Source organism: Falco biarmicus, chromosome 6 (genome assembly GCF_023638135.1).
Source record: "Falco biarmicus isolate bFalBia1 chromosome 6, bFalBia1.pri, whole genome shotgun sequence".
NCBI classification, from domain to species: domain Eukaryota; kingdom Metazoa; phylum Chordata; class Aves; order Falconiformes; family Falconidae; genus Falco; species Falco biarmicus.
In genome coordinates this window covers 22,558,557-22,581,970 of record NC_079293.1, presented here as the reverse complement: position 1 = coordinate 22,581,970, position 23,414 = coordinate 22,558,557, and the positions used below count along the sequence as shown (strand labels likewise).

General features: G+C 39.4%; 1 long non-coding RNA gene across 1 annotated transcript in view; it reads left to right on the top strand.

The window, feature by feature from the left end:
• The window catches only part of LOC130151778 (uncharacterized), a 181,941-nt gene extending 158,963 nt beyond the window's left edge, over positions 1 to 22,978 (top strand). Inside the window, exons 3-4 of the long non-coding RNA XR_008822708.1 lie at positions 19,932 to 19,964; positions 22,865 to 22,978. This is a non-coding gene — a long non-coding RNA (uncharacterized LOC130151778). The remainder of the gene's footprint in view (positions 1 to 19,931; positions 19,965 to 22,864) is intronic.
• The last annotated feature ends 436 nt before the right edge of the window (positions 22,979 to 23,414 follow it).

The following is a 23,414-nucleotide window of genomic DNA, read 5'->3' as shown; positions in this document are numbered from 1 at the left end:
ACATAGCATAGTAATAAAAGAAAAAAAGAAATAAAATCGAAAATAGACACAATGATAGGAACAATTGGATATTACTAGGCAGGATATAAATGCCCTAGAAGTGAAAAGAACATGCAATAGAGCTTTTTCTAGATGGAGTGGGTGGGAATATATTCTTCTCCTTCAGGTATCTTACTCCCTGCAGTAGGATACAAATTTAAAACAACTGTTGCTCTGATCAAGGAGAACAACTTGTAGGTCCAGAAGCAACACTCCATAGATTCAACAATAAAGATTATGAAGTTTATCATTCTTGTAAAGCAAAAATAAAATCCCTTCTTTTGTCTCCTGCTGATGTTTTTTGTGTCGTGAACTTGCACTGTGAACAGGCTGCGTCCTTCTGGGAAACATTTGCAAGAGAGCACAGAAAGCATGACAGCCGTAACTGAAATTGCTGAAGAAAACACAGCCATACCAATAATAAAAGCAATAATGCATTTTCACTTTAGTAACCCTACTGCAGAAGCTTACAAGGGTGCAACAGTTCCTGAAATATGTATTAGAAAACTGAACCTGTCCTGCCACCTTGTCAGAAAAGGCAAAGTATGCAGTACCTGTCAGAAGACACAGTAAATTACATCATCCATTAGCTTCTGCCCAATCCACCACTTGACAGGGTTCTTGCAAGCAAACATTGAAATGTTGAACAACAAAGAACAAGAATGAGAAGAGGCCTTTTGATATGCAAGGTATTTTTGCCGCCAAATTCTAATAAAGCCTCTGACAATTTAGATTACTACAGGTGGTTTCAGTTTATATCAAGAGTTTTCAAAGTAAATCCATGTAAAGCACTAATCCATCAGAATGAGGTTAAAGGGGATAAAAAGCCTACAACTGCAATTTTAAATTACCAATTAGCTACTCAATAGAACTATTGCAGCTGTTCTTTCTGCTAACCATTAAACTATAAAGATATGAAGACAATGAAAGGCGAATGACCTTCTATATGTCAAAGAATATTGCTGAAGGCATCTGCAGCTAATGGGCCTGTGCCTGCTCGTGCAGAAAGAGTAAATAGGTTTATTAGCTTACTCAGCTGGAAAATGCTTAGCAGCTACTGGTCATCTGATAACAAATTTAATTCATAGTTCATTTAGCTACAAAGGGAACTGATTTTTTTTTATGCTGTTATTCAAATGTCCTGAAACATAATCTGTACCCAGAGGGGGTAAGACAAGACTCATGAACCCTAGAACAAAATGTTTTCTACTTACTGTGTCCTAGTTTGCACCTGTACCAGTGCATGTGATTTTCTTACAATTTAAGCATTGATTTCCCAGAAAAAGTTTAGTTCATGTAACTAGAGATAACAAAGGGAAAAACTGAAAGCTTCTTGAAATCTATACCAGCCTTGTTGCACCTACACAGACTGCCTTATTATAAGTTGTGTTTAAAAAAATATTTATTTTAAAACTGTATTTTGTAAAAATATTCCATTGTTTGACTTAAAACCTATTTTCATACTAAAGATTTGCTTTCAAAATCATCTTGGATTTTATCTGGATCAGATTCTTCTGCTATGTATAAACTACTACCCTTATGTTAACTGTCTTGTACTGGATGTGGAATCGAGACAGGTTCATAACCACAAATATTTGCCTGCACCTGCCTCAGTGAACCCTTCCAGTCACCGATCTGGGAGTTTTTCCCACTCACTGAGGAAAGAACTACAGCTAAGACTGGCAGAAAGGTGAAATAAACATTCAACACAGATAGAAAACACTGTCTACTCAGAATTTCCTCAGAAGTTAAGTCACAAAATAAGTACTACAAGTTCACCTGTGTTATCTCTGTCTGAATATGAGGAGAAACCTCTTGCCTTTGAGGGTGGCAGAGCCCTGGCACAGGCTGCCCAGAGAGGCTGAGGAGTCTCCTTCTCTGGAGGCATTCAAAACCCTGGACGTGATCCTGTGCAACCTGCTGTGGGTGACCCTGCTTTAGCAGAGGGTTGGACTAGATGATCTCCAGAGGTGCCTTCCAACCCCGACCATTCTGTGATTCTGTGATTTCATTCCCTATAGAAACCCAGCCAATGGCAAAGACTAAAGCAACTGGAGAAGCTCTCAATAACACAGATCAAGTATAACTGCACTGACTATCCAGGTGCTAGAACAGGGAGGCAACCAAAATCTATATATAAGTAGCAGGACAGCAGGGTCCAGCACATGCTTTTCATAGAGGGAAGAGAGAGGAAGAGGGAAGAAGATTCTACCCTTACCGAAGCAGTGACTTTCATTTTTTCCCCAGAGTTGGTTTTTTTTAGATATTCATTTCTAAGCTGGGTATCATTTCCTCCAATCCAGTGAAATTTTAAATATTCATTTTCTGTTCCAATAATGAGATTGTGTATTAATATTTATTTCTTATATAAACTTTTATTTTCAATAATACTTCATAGAGCAGGTAGAAAAAATAGAAATACTTTTGCTAAATTTCTGGAATATTTACAGAATACATAATTAATTATGGCCTGAATTGTCATTAGTAGTTGTAGTCACTTAGTACTCTGTAAGTTGTACAGTTATTCTCATACCTGTGAAACCCATCAGAAAATTTCCTGTTCTTAAAACAGACACGAAAATCAAGTTTGTTGAATGACACTGCTGTTGCTTATGACCAGAGTTTTTAGGATAGAATTACCTCTTATTTACCATAACTTTAAAATGTTTTCTTTGCAAGACTGTGAAAAATATCACACAGATAAATTCAGTGGAGAGGTTTGATTAAAATCCCTGCTCAGCACTACATCTTTAGATACCTAGTGTTGAAACATGACGTAATAGAAAAGACTATTCATTTGGCATCCTGTTCATCACAGCTTGATCTGCAAACAGGGAGAAAGAGGAGCTGTGGCATTTTCTGGTGTAGCTCAGAATAAATCTAACAACATTAGTTTGACAGTGTGAGCCCTTCAGACATGTTATGAAAGTATGAACCCCACCACCACAGCTGTATTTCCCTTGGTTAAGTCAGTTAACCCACATATCATGGTCACCTAGAATGCTCTTTACTCTTCACTCAAGAATTGGCATGATGGTGTTCTATGGTAGTGCTCTTTACAGATTAAATGGATATATGCATGACTATTATCTTCATAAACTGTTGCAGTAGTAACTCATCAGAAGAAATTAAATGTTCAGAGTACAGCGGTGTCTTTTGCATGCTTTTAGAAATGCTGTGTGGCTCAGGGATGTTTTGCATGCAGACTGTCAGATGTAAACGCCTACATGAAAAACATAGTTTCTATGTGAATCACACACTGGAGTAGAAAAAGCTTATCAGATTTCTCAAAGAGATCGTGTTTTTGTGGAAGATGCATTAATCTTAACATATCAGCAGAGGACAGTAATAAATATATCCTATTTACACACATTGCTCCAGCTACACACAGCCTGAAGTCAATCAATGCTTCTGTGCTTGTTTTTCCAATTAACTAGCTCTAAGTAAATAGGTTCCTACCTGAGGGAACTATAGCTAAGAGGAAAGAGCAGATTCTGAGGTGCAGATACACCTTAGGTTGCTTGAATCAGGACTGCTGCGCTTATTGTGGTACTATCTTTCTGCCAGATGAGAAGTAAAGCTCTTTCTACCCAGTGTTGTGCAGATGTAAGTGCAAGCAAAAAAGTCACTTTTACAACAAGCATTACTCTTCATAAGGCATCAGAGGGAAAACATTAGAAAAATCAAGAAGAATTAGCAATGAATTAGAAGTTTCCATTATCCAGTGGAAACCTCACCTCTTATAATCTTTGCTAAGTTAATGAAAAGTTAGATGTAAAATGGGTAAAGAGGAGAGATGAATGATACAGGAATTCAAGCAGCGGAGAGGTGAGAGAAGAGAAGGAGAAACTTCTCTGAACATGATGAAAAGGGGGAAAGGAGAAGAACGAGCCAGCTAAAGAAAGAAGGAAGGTCATATCATATTCTGTTTATTTTCTCTTGGGAAAAAAAAAACAAAACAGCAAGACACTGTGAAAAGAGAGAAGTGGAAACTTTGAGAAGTAATTCAATAGAGTAAAGGTTGCTAGAATTGTGGGTATGGCATTCATTTGTGCTGAAGATGTAAAGCTACTGCATTCACATGCATTTGATCATAAAAGTTATAGAGCAATAAAATCTTTTTCTTGCTGCTCTCTGCTCTTTTACCATACCCAGAAATGTGTTTGCGTAAGGGACTCTTTTTCTGGTTTGGCACCTTTTGGTTTATATATCCTAGAAAATATTTTTCTTCTTTTTCCCACCATCATGAAAGCCTGAAGAAACCTAAAATGAAACTGATGTGGGAGTTTCACATCTTGTAAAAAGTTAGGCATGCAGTGGTCCTTTTTAACTCCCCTACATGTTCCCTAAATACACTTCCCAGAAAGAAGAATTAATCAATCAAAACAGCCGAGTAACTACGCTAGGAGAGCTATTACCAGTGACAATTTGGTTTTCTGGAATTTTTAATCTATACTAGTAAAAGAGAAAACCTAAAAATATTCTACACAGTTTGCTTGTTTTAATTCACTATCTTTCCCAGTATGAAAGTATTAATATTTCAGTCTGCTACAAGTACATATTTTTGCGACTCAAAGAATTTAGTCTTTCTGTAAGGCTAAACACTGAGGAGCAATGATAACTACTAACTAACTATTCTGCAGTATTTTATTATTCAGAGGACTGTATTAGTGAAAAAAAAAATCCTCTCCTAAAAAAATCAAGTGGAAACCAAACCCTCAGGTATTTTAGCTTTGGCACTCTGTATTTATTTACCAATAAAATGATCTGTATGATTCTGAAAATTTCAGCTTTTGCTAAAAAAACTGAAATAGAAAACAAACCCAAGATATTTTAGCTTTGGCACTGTGCATTTATCAACCGATAGGTTGAATTGTTCTTAAGAGTTTTAAGTGTTTCACATGACAATTTTTTTTCCTTGTGGCAAAATAATTTCCTGCCCACATCAAGATCTTTAAAGTCTCATGCATTTCATACCAAGTTGCTTCTGAGTTATAAATCCACTGTTAAAGAAATGGTCCATAAAAACAAGTAGGCAACAGAACCTTAGGCATTTAAATACAGTAAGCTGGTTTTCGGTTGATGAGAACTTTTTTTTTTTTTTTTCCTGGAGTAAGAAATTAAGGCTACTGATCATGTAATAATCAGTCAGCTGGGCCTGAATATTTTAAATGTTATCTCACATAGCCTTCAAAAGACTAAAAACCTGACTAAACACCAAGTGGCACCGTTCTCTTGGGGATTAAGGAGTCATGAAAATAAAACCATGCAATAACACCATAAAGACAGAAACTTCCAGAAAATAATAGCCATTTACAATTGACTAGACAAATGAATAATGGAACTTAGAGAACAGCATACTGGGTTCTTATCAATAATTCGAACATTATGCTTGACTAATTTCACAAGTTCTGCCCCGCCAATATATTCCACCAGTTTATGTCAAACTGGAAAAATACTAAGGGAAACCTCCCAATATTTATGAATGTTTCATGTGTCAAACCAGTGGAAAGAGGGAGTCAGTAATGTCTCACATAACAGAACTCTTCAAAGATGGACATTGAAAACATGCTAATGACAGAGGTATAATTTAAAAATCTGGGTATGGTTAAACCTCTGTACCAGAGGGAAGACTAAGCAGAGCTGTGTCTAGCATTACTCTGCTGTATCCTGCAAAAGGAGCCTCCTTTCACCTAAAAAAAAACTTGTTAGCTGAACAACCCCTGGAGTAAGAATACATATAAAAAAAGTGAGAACGTGGAGGTTCTGAAAATCTATATGGTATCTTATATATTCATCTTTAAAAAATAAAGTCCTCTGAATGTAATATATATAGTAACAACACAGTCAATATACTAACAGTTTTTATTATAATGACTACAGAAAGACAGTCACATTTTTAAGGACACAATAAAACCTGCTATACCTCTGCTAGTAACTTTTGATTGATGTTACATATTATCCCTTGGATTACTGACAGGATTATTGAGGTCTATTATCAATTTTAAATGTAGAAAATCAGAATGCTTTTATGTGATAATCAAAGGTGATGCTCTGTTTGTTGTGTGAAAGCACTTCTTAAGATTGATGACAGTCTCGGTACAGCCTCATAAGTAAGACAAGGAGATTAGGAAATTGTCAGGAAAAAGTACCAATTGACGTTTGGAGGATGCCTTTGGTGCTTTTTCTGCATCACCAATTAATGTTAGCTCTGTTATAAATTTTCTAATTTGTGTCAGAGATGGATAAAACCACAAAAATGTATTTTTAAATAGAACTGTACCTACTTGGGGTCCCTTCCTGATAGAGCAATCGCAAGATTATAGCAGATGCCTTTCAGAGTTAAATACAATATGACAACAAAAGCCTTAAAATACAAGCATGGTACGGTGTTAGAGAGCCCTGGGATATGAACACAAACCACAAATGGTCAATTAATGGTCATCAAAGAAATGTAACTGTGAGGTAGGCTGAACCCATTTTAGGTCATAACAGAGGGCAACATTCAACAAACAAACAACCTAAATATACTGAAAATGCAATGGATTTTGTTGTATTTTCAAGAACAAGGGTCCTTGAACAAGAAGGGTTGAGAACAACTGCAACGATGGGAGCAGAGGAAGAAGAGAGAGGAAAATGCATCCAGCTGTGCCTGCCCTGGTTAGGGCTGCTGCACCTGATCAGTGCCTGAGGGTTGCCTCTCCCCCTTGGCAGAGAAAGCAGTGCTGCCATTCACCACATTTAACTACTCCAACTCTGCAATCGTACCCAAAGTGTTCCTTTACTAAGTATCTGAGTTAATCAAATGAGAATTTGGAAGAGCAGCACCAGTCTCAGCGTTTTCTGCTTCAATTCTCCCACATGACAAAGTGATTGATACTGTGGCACTGAGACACAGTAAAGTGGGATGCAACACCTGAATAATGTTATTGTGTTACTTACGGAGTATATTTATACATGACCTTCCTACCACTCTAAATCTGGCAGCTGCATCATAATTATTAAATCATACCCGAGTGACATCTACACCCTCAGTGAAAGGGTATGGAGAAGCTAGCAACTGCAAACGAGGATTAGGACAATACCTGAGCCAGAAAGCTTTTTTTTAAAGCTTCTCAGAAATCACATCAATATCTAGAAGGGGATTATTCTACCCTGCAAGTAACACAACTAATTTACTCACTTTTGTCAAAAGTTTCTTGCAACTGGGCCTTTGTGGAGTATTCACAATGCTTATCTTTAGGTATCCAGACTCCCTAAACTGGTCAACATAAAGAAAAGGTACCTAAATTAGATTCCTAGTCATAGCCTTTGGAAGACCATATTAATTTTTTGATATCTGAGCCATAGTTAAACTAGCTGTCTAATTTAGGCAATTATAAGTTTAAAGTTAGGTCCTGGGAATACTTCTGTATGTTTTAAAGGCTACAGTCATTATTAATTCAATGTATACAACTTAGCATCATTTGCTGTAATATATCAGCAATAATCTTTGGGGCCAATCTGTGTTGCCAAATAGCTGCAGGTCAATGTTTCTGGCTTTTCTGAAGACATTCTGAAAGAAAATGTGAGTAGAAAATGAAAAGCAAGTTTAATGAGCAGATTTCTCCCACATCTTTTAAAAAAGATGGGTCAGGTCACAACACCAAAGATGGCATTTTAGTATGCATTTATTCCTGAAACAATAAATCTATCTATAACATGTCAGCAAACAAGAGGCTGCTATTCTACTCTCACTCAATTACAGCATACTGTTTCAGGGTCATTTTTTGTTATCCAAGCAAATGAGGTTTTCTGGCTCATCCCACTGAGCACTGAACAGTGATATATGGGACGAAAAAAACCCCTCCAACAAAGAAATTTTTAAGGATCTAAGTTTTACAGGTCTTCTTTTATGAGTTTTTAATCCTAATTTATATAGAGAACTTCTCAGGAATCAGGAAGAAAACAATTGTTACTTACTAGTAAAATCTGTATCAAAATCTCTTTAGTGAAAGGATGGGTGTCTGAACAATGAAGAATGGCATGTTGAAAAGTGGTACTAAAAATCTCTTTAAAAGTACATCACTATAAGCCGCAGTTCAGCTATGAATGTTCCTCCAAAAATCTACATGCGTAATTCTTGCATTCCAAATTTAGTCTTGGTATATTTTTATAATAATTAAGACCTATCACAACAAAATCTAAATCTCAATATATAAAAGAAAGCTAAGGTTATGAGATGTAACAGGGACAAATGACTGTGCCGGGTGCTGTTATTACATTGACTTTCAAGTTATTATGAATATAGGCTTTTTGTTTTCAGTGAGCATGTTTCATCAGTACCATATAGCAAAACACAATTGATTAACCTAATCATGTATAAACAAATTTTGTCACATTCCTGTTTTAAAGCAGTAGAGTACAATTCCTCTAAGATACTGTATCAGGCATCAGTAGCATGCCTCCTTTTCCACTTACATTTATCTCTCTGAGAAACTTCTGTTTTGGGAAGTCTAAGAAATGACTCTCAGCATTCATGTTCAAGTTCCCTCTGGCCTTGTCCAGGGCACTAGTGCAGAAGAGACTCTTGTTCCATGTCTTTTATGTAGAACTCTCTTTCAAGACTTGAGGGCCTTAGACAAAGCTGGGAGGATTTAGAGATCTGCACCAGAGTGACACCAGGTTAAAAATGAGAAGAGAAAGCTTCCTATTCTGTTATGGCCCTCAGATTATTATCCATTATTGATTTTTCAGGTAGGCAGTGATGAAGTTGCAACAAGAAGTTTGGGGGCAATCAAGAGAGTCTATAGGGCCTTGGGATGGCTGGTTAAGGGATTAGGAGCACAAGTAGTGTTCTCCTCTATCCTCCCAATTGAAGGGAATGATGAGGGAAGAAACAGGAAGAGCCAACAGATCAATATCTGGATCCGAGTCTGGTGTCACCAGCAGAATTTGGGTTTTTTGGATCAAGGGTCAGTTTACACGATACCAGGCCTGTTGGCAACAAATGGGGTATACCTGTCTCAAAGGGGGAAAAGGATTTCTGCAAAGGAGTTAGCAGGGCTCATTGAAAGAGCAATAAACTAGATTTGAAGAAGGAATGGGATACAACCAGGCTCACTAGAGATAAGCCTGGGGGCAGCACATCAATGTTTGAGGGATGGTGTGCTAGCGAGGTCCTTTGGTCTGCCACCTTGGTGGAGGTAGGCAACGCAGATCCATGTAGCAGCAAAGACTCAAGGGTTCTTGATGTGTCAGAAACCACAGAAGCACCTGAGAACGGTCATGTAGGAATTAGGGCTTCCTCCCCCAGAATGGTTGTGGGACCAACAGCCCAACTGAACTGCATCTACACCAATGCATGCAGCATGGGCAAAAAGCAGGAGAAGCTGGAAGCCATTGTGCAGCAAGAAAACTGTGACACAGTTGGCATCATGGAAACATGGTGGGATGACTATCACAACTGGAGTGCTGCAATGGATGGTTACAAACCCTTCAGAACGGATAAGCAAGGAGGGAGAGACAGTGGGGTAGCCCTATATGTTAGGGACTGTTTCAACTGCCTAGAGCTTAGTGATGGTGATGATAGGGCTGAGTGTTTATGTGTAAGAATCAAGGGGAAGGCCAACAAGGTAGATACCACGGTGGGAGTCTGTTATAGATGACCCAACCAGAATAAAGAGGGAGATTAAATATATTATAAGTGGCTGGGAGAAGTCTCACAATCGCTAGTCCTTGCCCTCATGGAGGACTCCAGCTTACCAGATATCTGCTGGAAATACAATAGAGTGGACAGGAAACAGGAGGTTTCTGGAGTGTGTGGAAGGTAACATCCTTAGACAGCTGGTGAGTGAGCTGACTAGGGAAGGTGCCCCACTGGACCTGCCATTTGTAGATGTGTCACTTAGGGATATAGTCTAGTGGTGAAGCTAGTGCTAGATTCACTTGGCAGTGCTAGATTAATTGTTGGACTCGATAAAGGCTTTTTCCAACCTAAAAAATTCTATAATTCTATGTCTTGTGCCTGCTGTGACAGTTGGAGGTAGTCTTGGGAACAGCAATTGTGAAATTATGAAGATTCTGATCCCTGGACAAGTAAGGAGAGGGGTCAGCAGATCTGCTACCATGGATTTCCAAATGGTAGACTTTAGCCTGTTTAGGAGCCTGGTTGACAAAAGTCCCCTGGGAAGCAGTCCTGAAGGCAAAGGAGTACAGGAAGGCTGAACATTCTTCAAGAAGGAAATCTTACAGGCACAGAAGCAAGACCAGGCTGTACCCACCTGCCAAAAACCAAGCTGGTGGGGAAGAATACTGACCTGGCTGAACAGAGAGCTTTGGCTAGAACTTAGGGTAAAAGGGAGAGTTTGTGAGCTTTGGAAGAAGGGGCAGGCAGTTCTGGTGGACAAGGATGTTTTGAGGTTTTGCAGGGAGAAAATGAGAAGGGCCAGAGCACAACTAGAACTTAATCTGGTTGCTGATGTATAAAACAAAGATGTTTATGTAAATACGTCTGCGTCAAAAGGAAGGCTACTGAGAATCTCCATCCTTTACTGGATGCAGGGGGAAACAGTGACAAGGGCTGAGGAAAAGGCTGAGGTATTTCATGCCTTCTTTGCCTCAGTCTCTAACAGTAAGACCGGTTGTTCTCTGGATACTCAGCCCCCTGAGCTGGAAGACAGGGACGGTCAGAAGAGTGAAGCCCTCGTAATGCAAGGGGAAATGGTCAGCGACCTGCTACAGCACTTAGACACACACAAGCCTATGGAGCCAGATGGGATCCACCCAAGGGCACCGAGGGAGCTGCCCGAAGGGCTCACCAAGCCACTTTCCATCATTGATCAGCAGTCCAGGCTAAGCGGGGAGGTGCTGTTTGACTGGAAGTTAGCAAAAGTGATGCTTATCTACAAGAATGGCTGGCAGGAGGATCCGAGGAAGTACAGGCCTGTCAGTCTGACCTTGGTGCCAGGGAAGGTTACGGAGCAGATCGTCCTGAGTGCCATCATGTGGCATTTGAGGGACAACCAGGTGATGAGGCCCAGTCCGCATGGGTCTATGAAAGGCAGGTCCTGCTTGACTGACCTGATCGCCTTCTATGACAAGGTGACCCGCTTGTTGGATGAGGGAAAGGCTGTGCATGTTGTCTGCCTGGACCTTAGTAAAGCCTTTGACACCGTTTCCCACATCATTCTCCTGGAGAAACTGGCTGCTCATGGCTTGTATGGGTGTGCTGTTGGCTGGGTAAAAACAGGCTGGATGGCTGGGCCGACAGAGTGGTGGTGTATGGAGTTAAATCCAGTTTGTAGATGGCCACAGCTGGTGTTCCCCAGGGCTCTGTATCCAGGCCAGTTCTGTTTAGTATCCTTATCGATGGTCTAGATGAGGGCATTGAGTGCACCCTCCCTATGTTTGCAGACAATACCAAGCTGGGGTGGAGGGGAGAGTATTGATCTGCTTGAGGGTCGGAAGGCTCTGCAGAGGGATCTGGACAGTCTGGATCAATGGGTCAAGGCCAGTTGTATGAGGCTCAGCAAGGAGAAGTGCAGGGCCCTGCACCTGGGTCACAACAACCCCAGGCAACACTACAGGATGCAGAGGAATTGTAGAGGTATTATAGAGGAATGAAGGCAGGTTAATTAATATTTATAATATACAGCTGTGGGCTGGCTTCAGGGGCGGAGGGTTGGCTGATGTGGATAATATGCAGCTGTGGCTGGTTCCTGCTAAGTAGTTAAATAGATCTAATGGGTTTGGAGGTGGAGTGCTGGATGAAGAGAGACCCAGAAGAAGCAGAGGGAGGAGAGAGAGTGTCCTGGATGTAGAAGAGACAAGGAGAGGCCGTGTGAGAAGCTGGGGACCTGGATGAGCAACGGCTGGCTGGAATAGGAGCCTGGAGAAAGAAGAATTAGGACACAGCAGAGGCAAGAAGCAGGGTGGACTGGCCTGGAGAGGCTGAAGAAACAGCTTGGAGAGTAGATGAACTTTTGAGGCCTTGTGGGGGGTTGCTGGCTGTGCCGGGGGAAGGTGTTGGAACTACTTATTGATGTTAACCTCATATCTGTTGGTAAAAGCCATGTTGTAGCCAGCTAGTTTTGATAGTGCTGTGACATACAGACTTGGGGAAGAGTGGCTGGCAACCTGTCCTGCGGAAAAGGTCCTGGAGGTACTGGTTGACAACCGGCTGAACATGAGCCAGCAGTGTGCCCAGGTGGCCAAGAAGGCCAACAGCATCCTGGCTTGTACCTGAAACAGTGTGGCCAGCAGGACTAGGAAAGCGATTGCCCCCCTCCACTGGGCACTGGTGAGGCCGCACCTGGAATCCTGTGTCGGGCTTTGGGCCCCTCACTGCAAGGGGGACACGGAGGTGCTGGAGCATGTCCAGAGACGGGCAGCAGGGCTGGTGAAGGGCCTGGAGTGCAAGTCTTATGAGAATTGGCTGAGGGAACTGGGGTTGTGTAGTATGGAATAAAGGAGGTTCAGTGGAGACCTTATCACCCTCAACAGCTACCTGAAAGTAGTTTGTTGAAAGGTGAGTGTTGGTCTGTTTTCCCAAATAACAAGGAAATAGGACAAGAGGAAATGTCCTCAAGGTTTGCTAGGGGAGGTTTAGATTGGTTACTGGGAAAAATTTCTTCTTTACTGAAAGGGTTGTCAAGCACTGGAACAGGCTGCCCAGGGAAGTGGTTGAGTCACCATCCCTGGAGCTGTTTAAAAGATGTGTAGATGTGGCACTTAGGGACATGGTTTAGTGGTGGACTTGGTGGTCCTGGGTTAATGGTTGGACTTGATGATCTCAAAGGTCTTTTCCAACCTGAATGATTCGAAGTTGCTGGCTGATCATTGATCAGCCATACATGATTTTAAAAGTTCTCCTGAGCTTAATAATGCTTGTAGAGATGCTAAGTTGAAGTACTTTAGCAAGTCAGTTCTTTCACCTTTCATGGCCAAAACAGCTACACCAGTGGAAGTCACCGGGGAAGGTATGAATAATGCTTGTACTAGTGTTTCTGAGAAACTTCATTTATATATGTGAGTTTTACTCATGTACACAATGAACTTGTGTGGGATTTAGGAGCTGCAGCACTCCCAATTACAGTGTGCCTGTAGGTACAGTGTGTCTTCCTCATAGCATTGGGATTATTAAATGTGGTGAGAACAGGTTGCCTGTGGTAGTCTCTGGGAAGTCCTGGCTCAATACGGAGCAGTAAGGCTGTGGTGGACCGTGGGGGCTTCCAACCTGCAGTATACCTACCACTGATGATAGGTGTCCTCCATCACTGCTATCGAAGTGCTAGTGAACGCTGCCTAAATAAAGTGTCTCTCTGCACTTGAGTAGAGTGGGTGCTGCTGTGATGTCAGCACAGCGCCCATCGCTGCAGGAAACAGGGCCTGGGATTTTAGCCATGATGTACTTCAAGTTTCCTGATGATAGCTATTGTGGAAAGCATTAATGTTCTTGATCTTGAGATGGCTGCATGCAGCTGTAGGTTCTACGATGTATTTTAAGATGTTATTTAAAAAAACTGTATTGAGTTTGGATAAATCAGTCCTGAGGCCACAATTATACTAGGAAGCATGAAGCAGGCAGCTTGCTTGAGATCAGCAGACAGAGAAAATGGATTAATGATTGCTTTCAGAATGTAAGGAATCTGTTTTGGCTTTTTCTATTTGTAATTGGTGTGTGTTTTTCATTAGTGTTTTGGGTTTGTTTTTTTTAATGAGACTCAGTAAAGGAATGAGGAAAACATAATTTGTGCAGGGATAGAAGCAGGCCATGATCCACTTAAGCTGGCTAGTCTCAGTAGATCCCGTGTTTTTTTTCTTCTCTGATGTATAGACCATTATGGACCTCCTAAAGGAGCTCAGTAAGGTCAGACTAAACCTGGAGGATATGTTTACAATCAACTGTCTAATATATCAAATATTTTTGATATAATTGAAGATTTTTACACTTTTTTTAAATGTAATATATCTTTCATTCTGTATAGAGGGTGTGACATTTTAACCCAAACCCCCTACTAAATACAGCTTCAGGAGCACAGAATTGAAATTATTCAAAGGAAATGAAGGATAATACTTTTAATTAATATTTGCTGTCCATGGGAAGGGGGTGCCAAAAAGTTAACTGTATCTTATGAGAGATTTTTGTTTTAATAAGGTGCTTTAGTAAATCTGGAAGTGTATTTTCTTCCTTTATCGTGGTGGTTTAAATAGAATCTTTTAAGGATAATGTGCATTTTGTAGTATTACCAGCTCTTGTGATTATCACAACTACTACATAGGCATAAATTTGCATCTGGAATAACAGGGGTTTAGGTCTCCCACTAGCTTCTTCTGCTAAAGCATACTGTGTAGCAGGGGAGAGGCCGGACCGCAGAAAAGTGCCTTCTGTGTGAGCTTGTTTGAGTGATTTCTGTACATACCTAGGTGTATGGATGGAGAGAGTTAGGAGGGTACAACAGGCTGCAGAGGGCAGCATGCAATGGTCTCCCAGGCACTGCTAAGCTCCTGAGACTGGCAGTCTGGCTGGCTGTGCAAGAATTGATAAACTTGGGGCACCAAAAGTTGGCCACAGCTGGCTACCTGCCCACACTGGCATCAACAGCCGGTTGTATAAATGGGACAACATTCAACAGGCTGCTGCTACATGCAGACAGGTTGCAGGATTACATATGCACCTGAGGAAATGAAGGACCCTTTGAGGGGCTTTCTGGATACCCATCTAAAAGCACCTGTGTGGTGTTATGATCCTGTGCTTCTGCATGAACAGCTGGGATTGGCCTCCCAGCTGTGCACTAGGGGGTAACTGTGTGTAAGTGCAAGTGAGCTGTGTGAGCAAAGACCTTCATGGGCAGTGTGAACGATTACCAGCTATTAACAATAACAGATGGATTCTACTGATAAGAGCAGCCCTATTAATAAAAGGTCTCCTAATCATTTTTTTTTTTAATCTGCTTCCCTCAATTCAATCCCTTCATCAGAAAAAAAATGCATATTTCTTTCTGGTCTGTCACCACTGCGGCCATAGGCAGCCCTTGGGTTGTTTCAACAATTCGTATTATCTGAGTCACAGAGTGGTTAAGGTTGGAAGGGACCTCTGGAGGTCATCTGGTCCAACCCCCTGCTAAAGCAGGGCCACCCAGGGTGCTCCAGGACCATGTCCACACAGCTTTTGAGTATCTCCAGGAAAGGAGACTCCACAACCTTCCTGGGCAACCTGTACCAGTGCTATATTATTCTCACAGTATTAAAAAATTGTTTCCTAGTGTTCAGATGGACCCTTCTGTGTTTCAGTTTGTGCCCATTGTCCACATTCCTGCTGGAATAACATTAAATCAGAAGGCAAAATGTAAGGCTGCAAGCATCATCCTGTATAATTATCCTATGATTTTAAGAGTGGAGAAAATGACCAGTGAGTTTTTGCACTAGAGGCTGATTGGACAAAGTTTATTTTTGTCTAGGACTTATTTTATCTATCCATTGCGGAGATCTGAGGCTATCAGATTTACAAACTGTGAAACAGCTAATATTTCATGACTAAGTCGTTCCCATATTATTCTTGTGGCTGTCTCGGATCCACATCCATTTATGAGGATTATTTTCCTTATAAATATTCTTGTGGTGAGATTCAGCTCCAAATGCCTACTCTGTAGCCTATGTAGGTAGTTGTCTAATCTCCCTCTATATTTATTAGAGATCTTGTCAATGGAAGGAGCTGTTCTAACTATTCATCGGACCAAGTTTGATTTCTGTTTTTTGATGTAATTGACTCAATTTCACCTTCTTCGTTGGAGCTAATGGAAGTTTAGACACCTTGCTCACTTGAAGACACCTCTACTGAAGAAACATGAATCTGAATCTGTATGTCAGCTCTTTACTTTCTTTGTGACCAGCCTTTTTATTTTTCTTCTTTCATGTTCCCAATTTTATGAAGGGCTGCACCTCACTCCTCTCTTTGTGTTTAAAGAAGATACGAGCATTGCAGAATAACTCCTGAGTTCTGCTGCCTGGTTATGGGCTTTTAGTGAAATAAGATTGAGTCTAGCTGTGGAAGTTTAGTAAAGCAGAGACACAAATTTCCTGCTGGCAATATCTATTAAACACTTAGAAGCAGGAAGAAATCTTTTATTTTCAAAAGAGCATGATTTAGCATTCATTTAGCTTCTAACCTTTCTAAGCAGGTGTCAGGTCCCAGAGATGGTTTGGTATTTCATTGTCTCGCCGTGGATAGCCCTTAATGTTAAATGACTTAAATGTGCTCTGCAGCTTAAATATGTTTTCCTGTGCACTGTGCAAATCATCCCTTCCATTCATTTGGCATTGGTACTCTGCCAATGCACGTCAGTAGCAGCTATACCATGCTTTGAGCTTTTACTGTAAGCACAGCGGTAGGAGTACTGTACAAGTGGAAGTACTGCGTTGTGCAGCGTAGGCGGTTTTTGAAATAGGGGGAACAGGGCCTTGGAGGCAAGATATGGACAGGACTCCACCTTTGTTAATCAGTGCTAGGAAAAAGCAATTAGTACAAGTTTTCAAGCCAATAAGCTATCTCCAATGTCTGTTTTGCACCGAGCTGATGAAAAGAATGTGATGTACCAAAGATACTGCCTCCTGAGAAGTATATCCTCTTTCCCTTTTGAAAAATCATGCTATACAATATAAATGGAAGTCAGCTTTATCATCACATTGGTACCTTTTCTATTTAAATCAATAGTTTACAGTATCAATCAGGTATGGATTGCATGAATAGAATTCATTGCTAATTGCTACTGTGGACATGCTAGCTATTTTGCCTTAAAACTGGGATGAAAATGTACTTAATTTGTATGTACTCCAGTTTCATCTCATATTCCTGCTCTTTGCTTAGAAAGTCTTCTGTATGAAAATAACAGTAAATGGTGCTAAATCAAGCCAATTCATTAAATAAATATAATGGAGGAAAATTAGATTCCACCTGACCAGGCTTACTTAATTAAAAATCATTCCAAGAAACTGTGAAGTCTTCTGAACAATAACAGGAAATTTTTATTTTTCTCCTGCCCTTGGAGTACATAGAGTAGAAGAAATCTTATGGCAGAGACTGAATACTCCAGTTGTTTCAGTCGCAGCAAAGGTTTTGTTCCATTATAACTGCAGTAATTGCATATATTGAAGTCTAGCAGGGAAGTGCTGCACACTGTATTTATCTTTATATGGGAAACTTTACATTGCCTGCCTAGGCAGTGTCAGCTCATATCATTCTTTGTGAAATGTAATGATGGAATTGGGGCATGTGGATCATGATTTGTGGGTTCAATATACCATAAACTTTTCCAGTTTCAGCTAGTGAAGTAGGTTTGATTTTATTTAGCAGTTCACACGGGACACGTGCTCGGGTGACAAATTACATTGTTTTCAGTTAGTGTAGATCAACTTGTAAGAAAATAAACACATCCACCCACAATTTACATTGTTAGCTCAACACTGAGTATTACAAAGTAGTGCTATTTTTATGCTGGATGAAATACCTAATTCATTTGCTTTATCTGCATTAGTTTCAGAACAGCATTTTTACAGTGATTTCTGCTGCAAGTCACAATATGTACACACACTTCTCAGAAACAAGTCCCACTTTTTTGGTTTGAATTTTTTCTTTTAAATCCCATTGTCTGAGTAGATATTATTTCACTGCTATAAGAAGACTGGGGTTTTTTCCTGTTCTTTTTCTTGGGTTTTAAGGGTTTGCATCGGGATACTTTAGTCAGTAGAATGCCATAGAACAGCTGTTTTCAAACACATTTTTGCTGTGGCAGGATGTATAGCCACAGCACGTGCACAGTGACAGCAGTTTGGGTAATTCAAGTATTACATGTTTTTGGGGGATGATCCAGATTGCATGGTGGCTGCCTCAAGTCTGTGTGCTGTCCAAGAGTGGTCCCTGCATAGCTAGGGACTCCATTTATGCATAATCTGTTTTTGGTGGGGATTTTATAGGCTCCTACAAGGAAAAAACATTCTTTTGTATCTCAGGCTCTGGAAGGAAAAATGCTGAGAAGTTTTTCTTTCTGCTGTAGTTTATGATAAAGTTTGGCATGATAAAAGCTTGAGACCACGTATATTGGAAGTGTTAAGTAGTGCATTGTGTTCACTATCTTGGGTTTTGGAAAGCAATTCTCTCTAGTATATTTATCACATTTTGGGTTGGTTTTCTCCCACGTTCACTTGCAACACAAGCATGTTCTTAGTTCTCAGGAAGTTTATCTCATTTAAACAGTTATAAAACTCAGCACACTTTCCTCCTGCCTTCCAGTAGAAGCTGTATATCCAGGGGTTCACTGGTAAATATTTTCCCAATAATTTTTAGAATCGGTTACTGTGCTAAAAGTTCAGGATTTCTGTGGCCTAAACCATTAGCCTAGAATCTTGTATCTGTTGATTTTTGCAATCGGGAAACAATTTTTTAAATTTTTTTTAAGATGAAGTAGTTTGAAAATGGTGCTAGCACTTTCTAATAAAGTACCTAGTTTGGCCAGCTACCTCTTTCCAGGCACTGGTAATAAATACATTCAATTCCTATAAAAGCCAAGTGAGTTCATGTGTACACATACTAGGGTAAGTTGTTCAGCCACCATTAGCCTACCATGCTTTTCCAAGAGGGCACAGCTGCTGCATCCCTTTGCCATCCCACTTGAGATAATGGGAAGCCCAGTCTGTGGGTCACACGTGCTATCTCAGTGAGCTAATTTGGAACTGGTGGACTGCTCCGAACAACAGGGCTTGTTTCCCAAATGTGCTTATATCACCGTCTTGCATGACAGAATACTACCCTTGAAGGGGTTTTTTTCAGCCATGTATGTCTGAGAATTAGCCTTACAGCTTGGTAATGCAATAGCAATCCTACCTGGTATTGTGACCATATTCTATCAGACCTAACTACTCTATTAGTTCTGGCTGTAGATTTACAAGTGAATCTCCAAGTGTAACTCCTCAAAGTTACTAAATATGTCTTTGTTAAGAACATGGAATTTCCAAAGGTATGGCAAAGCACTTCAAATGTGAAATTCTGAATTCTGGTCCCAGTGCAAGTTGGGATGGCCATTTCAGGTTTTCCCTCCACAGGCAGCAGACTTTACCCCCTTTTATTATTCTACTGTAACTATAAATCTTGGTTTAATAAAGTTTTTTTGCATCATTTTGCTAAAATTATTGGCTTAATTCTCTGTAAAGAACTCTTGCTTTTGTCTGATTTTTAAAATGTAGAATATAAACCTAAACTAAAGACAATTACTTGAAATTTCTTGGCCTTTCTGGTGCCACCCATGTCACTGGTATGTCTTCCTGCTCTCTCTTAAGATAGGACTTGACCAGTGAAGCCTTACTTTATACTGTTTCTGGTGTCAGCAAGAATACTTGAAGCTCTCTTTTTTTAAAAAAAAAAAAACAGCTAATTTTTGGGGAAAAAAATGAACACTAGGATAGACAAAATTAGGTCTATTTTTTATGATCAAGAAAGGACATCTTTCTAAAATGTTATAATCTAAAAAGCATTCTGCAGATTTCTAATAATGTTCTTATGTACAACCTCAGAACAAATGCTTATACTTAAGATACAAGCATCTGAAAGCAGGGGTTTGTTTAAAGCTATTGTAAAAATCCTATTTAATTCTGGTATATCTGTCATAGTAAAGTAAATTAGCTTCTAATAGTGTCCAAGACTTTCACCTTTAGATTCTATTTTAAATCCTTACAAAATTATGGAGAGGAAAAACTGTAATGTAATGCTAAGTGTTCTATTTTTGCTTTAACAAAATAATATATATAAATTTGATGTTGGTGATAATGTGATATTTGGTGCCAGGTTTGTTTTTGATCTTTTGGGCTTTTTTAATATTAAATTAGTGTTAAAGATTATTTTTTCACTGTTTTAATTTCAGATTTGGATTCTCTAACAGGGCATGCATTTCCAGGTAAAGTGGACAGCTAGATTAGATTGTTATTTGTTTGTTTTATACCGAGTTTATTGAGTTTTCTGGGGGTGGTGGTGTGTGTGTTAAAATTTAATTGGTGTGTCTCTGACAGCATTTTGTTACATGTCAAAATTGTACTGTTATTTTTTTTTTAAATTTCAGATAAATGAAGAAGAGGTAGCTATTATGTGCACTAGTCTAAAGAATAAAATTCAAAATTGCTTTAAATGTTAACTATAGTATCTTAAACAAACCAAGGTGGAAGAAGCATTAATTCAAAATACAAAATCCTAGTGAAACATTTTTGAGTTAATTCAAACTTGCATCTGGTTTTGTAAAGAAGAAAAAATTTCCACCTGGTAATGTTTAAGGAAAGCTGAGATTCAAATACTACAAGACTGAGTTTCCAGTTCTCTTAACCAGAAATGTATAGGAAACAAGTTTTGAACAGTAAGAATATAATTTTATAATTTTCAGTAGAGAATGAAGAAAGGATAACAGAATTATGTCAAGTCTCTGGATTCTACTGTACACATCCATTTTTAATGCTGTGTGAACATTACCTTTGGAAATAGTCCACTTAAAATTTTAGAATCTTACAACTATGATTTCTTAACAATTCATTTTGAGTTGGGAGTTTTTTTAGCAGCAATACAGAGAATTTGATGCTCAGTGATCATGTGAACTTCTGTGTTACTCGGGTAAAAATTTTAGCACAGGAGGAATATAAATAAGCACTCTGTGAGATAAGGTAAATTTCCTCTGCTGCAAATGTGCAGGTGTTTCCTGTACTCAAAATTCTCTTGAATTTGTCAAATGAAGAAGCTGTAAAAGCTAAGGCATGATTTTTGTATCCCAAAGAGATTTAGTCAAAATTTGTGATGTTATCTATCATTAGAACAATGTTAGTCTTTATTATATAATTGGCTTCTAATGTGTCTATTGCATAATACACTATTCTGCCTTCAGTTTTTAAGCTACCATTCTTTAAAAATTATGGGACAGTAGATTTGTTTGAGGTTTTCCAAGTATTCCTGCATTGTGAGCATTATGTATGCTATAAGAATCCCAGTAGAACAAATGATCAAAAAAGATTAGAAGTTCATTATCATGACGTTTGTGTGCAGTGTGGAGCAGATCCGGGTACAGTCTGTCAGAGCTATTTGTACTCAAATACAGCAGCAGACCAAGTGATGTCTGTTTGAAAAGTCAGAAAACTGTAAGTGCAGATTTTGCCATTTTCGTCCCAGATGAGGAGATTCTTATTCTGGGTAGTCTGGTTTGGTTTGAGTAAGGATACTTGTGGTACAATGTACTACTTAATAGGGCTATCTTGTAAATATGATCTTCACGATTTCTGTCAAAAGTATGCATGTATCAGTAAGATAAACATTGAGACAAGCAGTATCAGGGTATCTTTTTTTTTTCCCCCTCTCCTTTTTAAAAATTGAGTCGTCTTTTGTTTTTACATGAATATTTTGTGTCACTAGATAGTGCAATCATGGTGTGTCCCATTCTTACTTTGAAATATGACAATTTTAACATAATGATAATGACTGCTACTGACAACACTGCCTTATATTAATATATGTATGCTTCAAAACTGTGGTAAAGAGAAATCATCCTTATTCTGCATGGAAAATGTTCTGAATTGCAGGAGAGGTGAATTATATGCCTGTGTTACATTCCAGGTGTAGCTGTGCAAAACTCCATCAAATGGCCGTTATTTAGCACAGATAGAAATATCTTTGAATCTAACTTGCTGTCAAAGGGATGTAGGAGAGTAGTATAGGTAGCTGAGAAGAATAAAAGCCTGGAAACATGGATTTGATTTAAATAGATCTTTATCTGGAGACTCACAGTATGGACATGCCACTGTGCAGCTCACAGAAATTGATAGAGGAACCATTTCTCACTTAGGATTTATTTGACAGAGTTGAGACATACTCTTTTCACACAAAGCTGTAAAAGCAGCAGAATTTCCTGTCTTGTCTTCAGTTTTACTTGCATATAATAATTAAGTCATGACAGTATTCTGCTAAAATAGTGTAGATCGTATAGTTACAGATGTAGTTAAATTAAACACCAAAAAGGATGCTTATATATCAAGTTATACTGGAAAACGCAGAACTCTAGATCCATCCTGATACCTATGTGTAAATATGATGACTCTAGTTAGACTAAAGCATGTTAACTTTCAGGAAACAGAAAAGATCAAGATGTTACTTATGCTTCTTCAATAACAATTAGTTAATTAGACGAGATACATCCAGATGATCCTAGTGTATTAACAGGTAATTTGTATCTCACACCAAACAGACACAAAACAAACTCAATTGAGATCTCTATCTCACCTTGGGGAAAGCACTCCCTTTGAGCTAATCCAACAAGGTTCATTAACAAGATCTCCGAGGGTACGGTGACCCAATAGTTTTTCATTTGACCCTCAGCCAGCTGCAGAGCATGAAATGGCTGCTTTCCAAAAATCACATAGCCGTGTTAGTGCAGTGCTGAGTGGTTGCTAATGCCAGGCCCTTAGCTGGACAGACAGATCAAACCTGGTTCTGCACTGACCTAATCACACAGTTCCCAGGTCAGAGGTAGTTTGCATCCAGATGGCTTCAAGTTCATGTGAGCTTACCTTAGGATATGATTGCTTTGTGAATTTCAGGCTAAGAAAAATTATTTTCCCTATAACCATTGGCCACTGCATCAGCTCCCCCTGTGTTTTCTGTAGATGTGGGCACTGCTACTTCAGAGACAGATCAGAATATAAACCACACCAAAGTATCTGTCTGGTTTTTTATGTGAAAGGAAAAAGAAATTCTTTATAACCCTTGCAGTTGATCAGTTGAAACCCTAAAGTATGAGATTTGATTATAGTCATTGTCTTAATGCAGAGCTGCAAGTGTTATGGGCATGTTGAGAACTTCCAGAAGCTGGATTAAAGCATCTCTTTTACAATGATATCTAATCTCGTCCTAAAGCTCCAAGCAATGGCGAGTCCACCAGCTCCCCTGGTAAGCCGTTCCAATATTTAATTACCCTTAGTGCTAGGAAATTGCAATGTTGTGGAAAGGTTGAATTTGTCTAATTTCAGCTGCCAGTCTTCCTTTTGCTATGCCTTTGTCAGTAAGACTGAAAACTCCCTTTTCCAGATTTGTTTTCTGAACAAGTGTCTATGAAAAACTGATTATTTGCAGTGACCTGTTGAAAAACATGCACACAGAGGCTTGTGCACCTTTTCTGGCTGTGCAACCTGGCTTAATGAAGTTACTGCCTTGATCTGCAAAACTTGCATCTTCTGTATCTTTAGATTATCACAATTTTAACATCCCTATGACTACTGAATATTTATATATAGTAGTCAAGGTACCTTTCAGCTTTTGTTCTGGTAAATTGGATGTGCTGTACTCTTTAAGGCTTACACTGTAAGACTGGTTTTCTGAC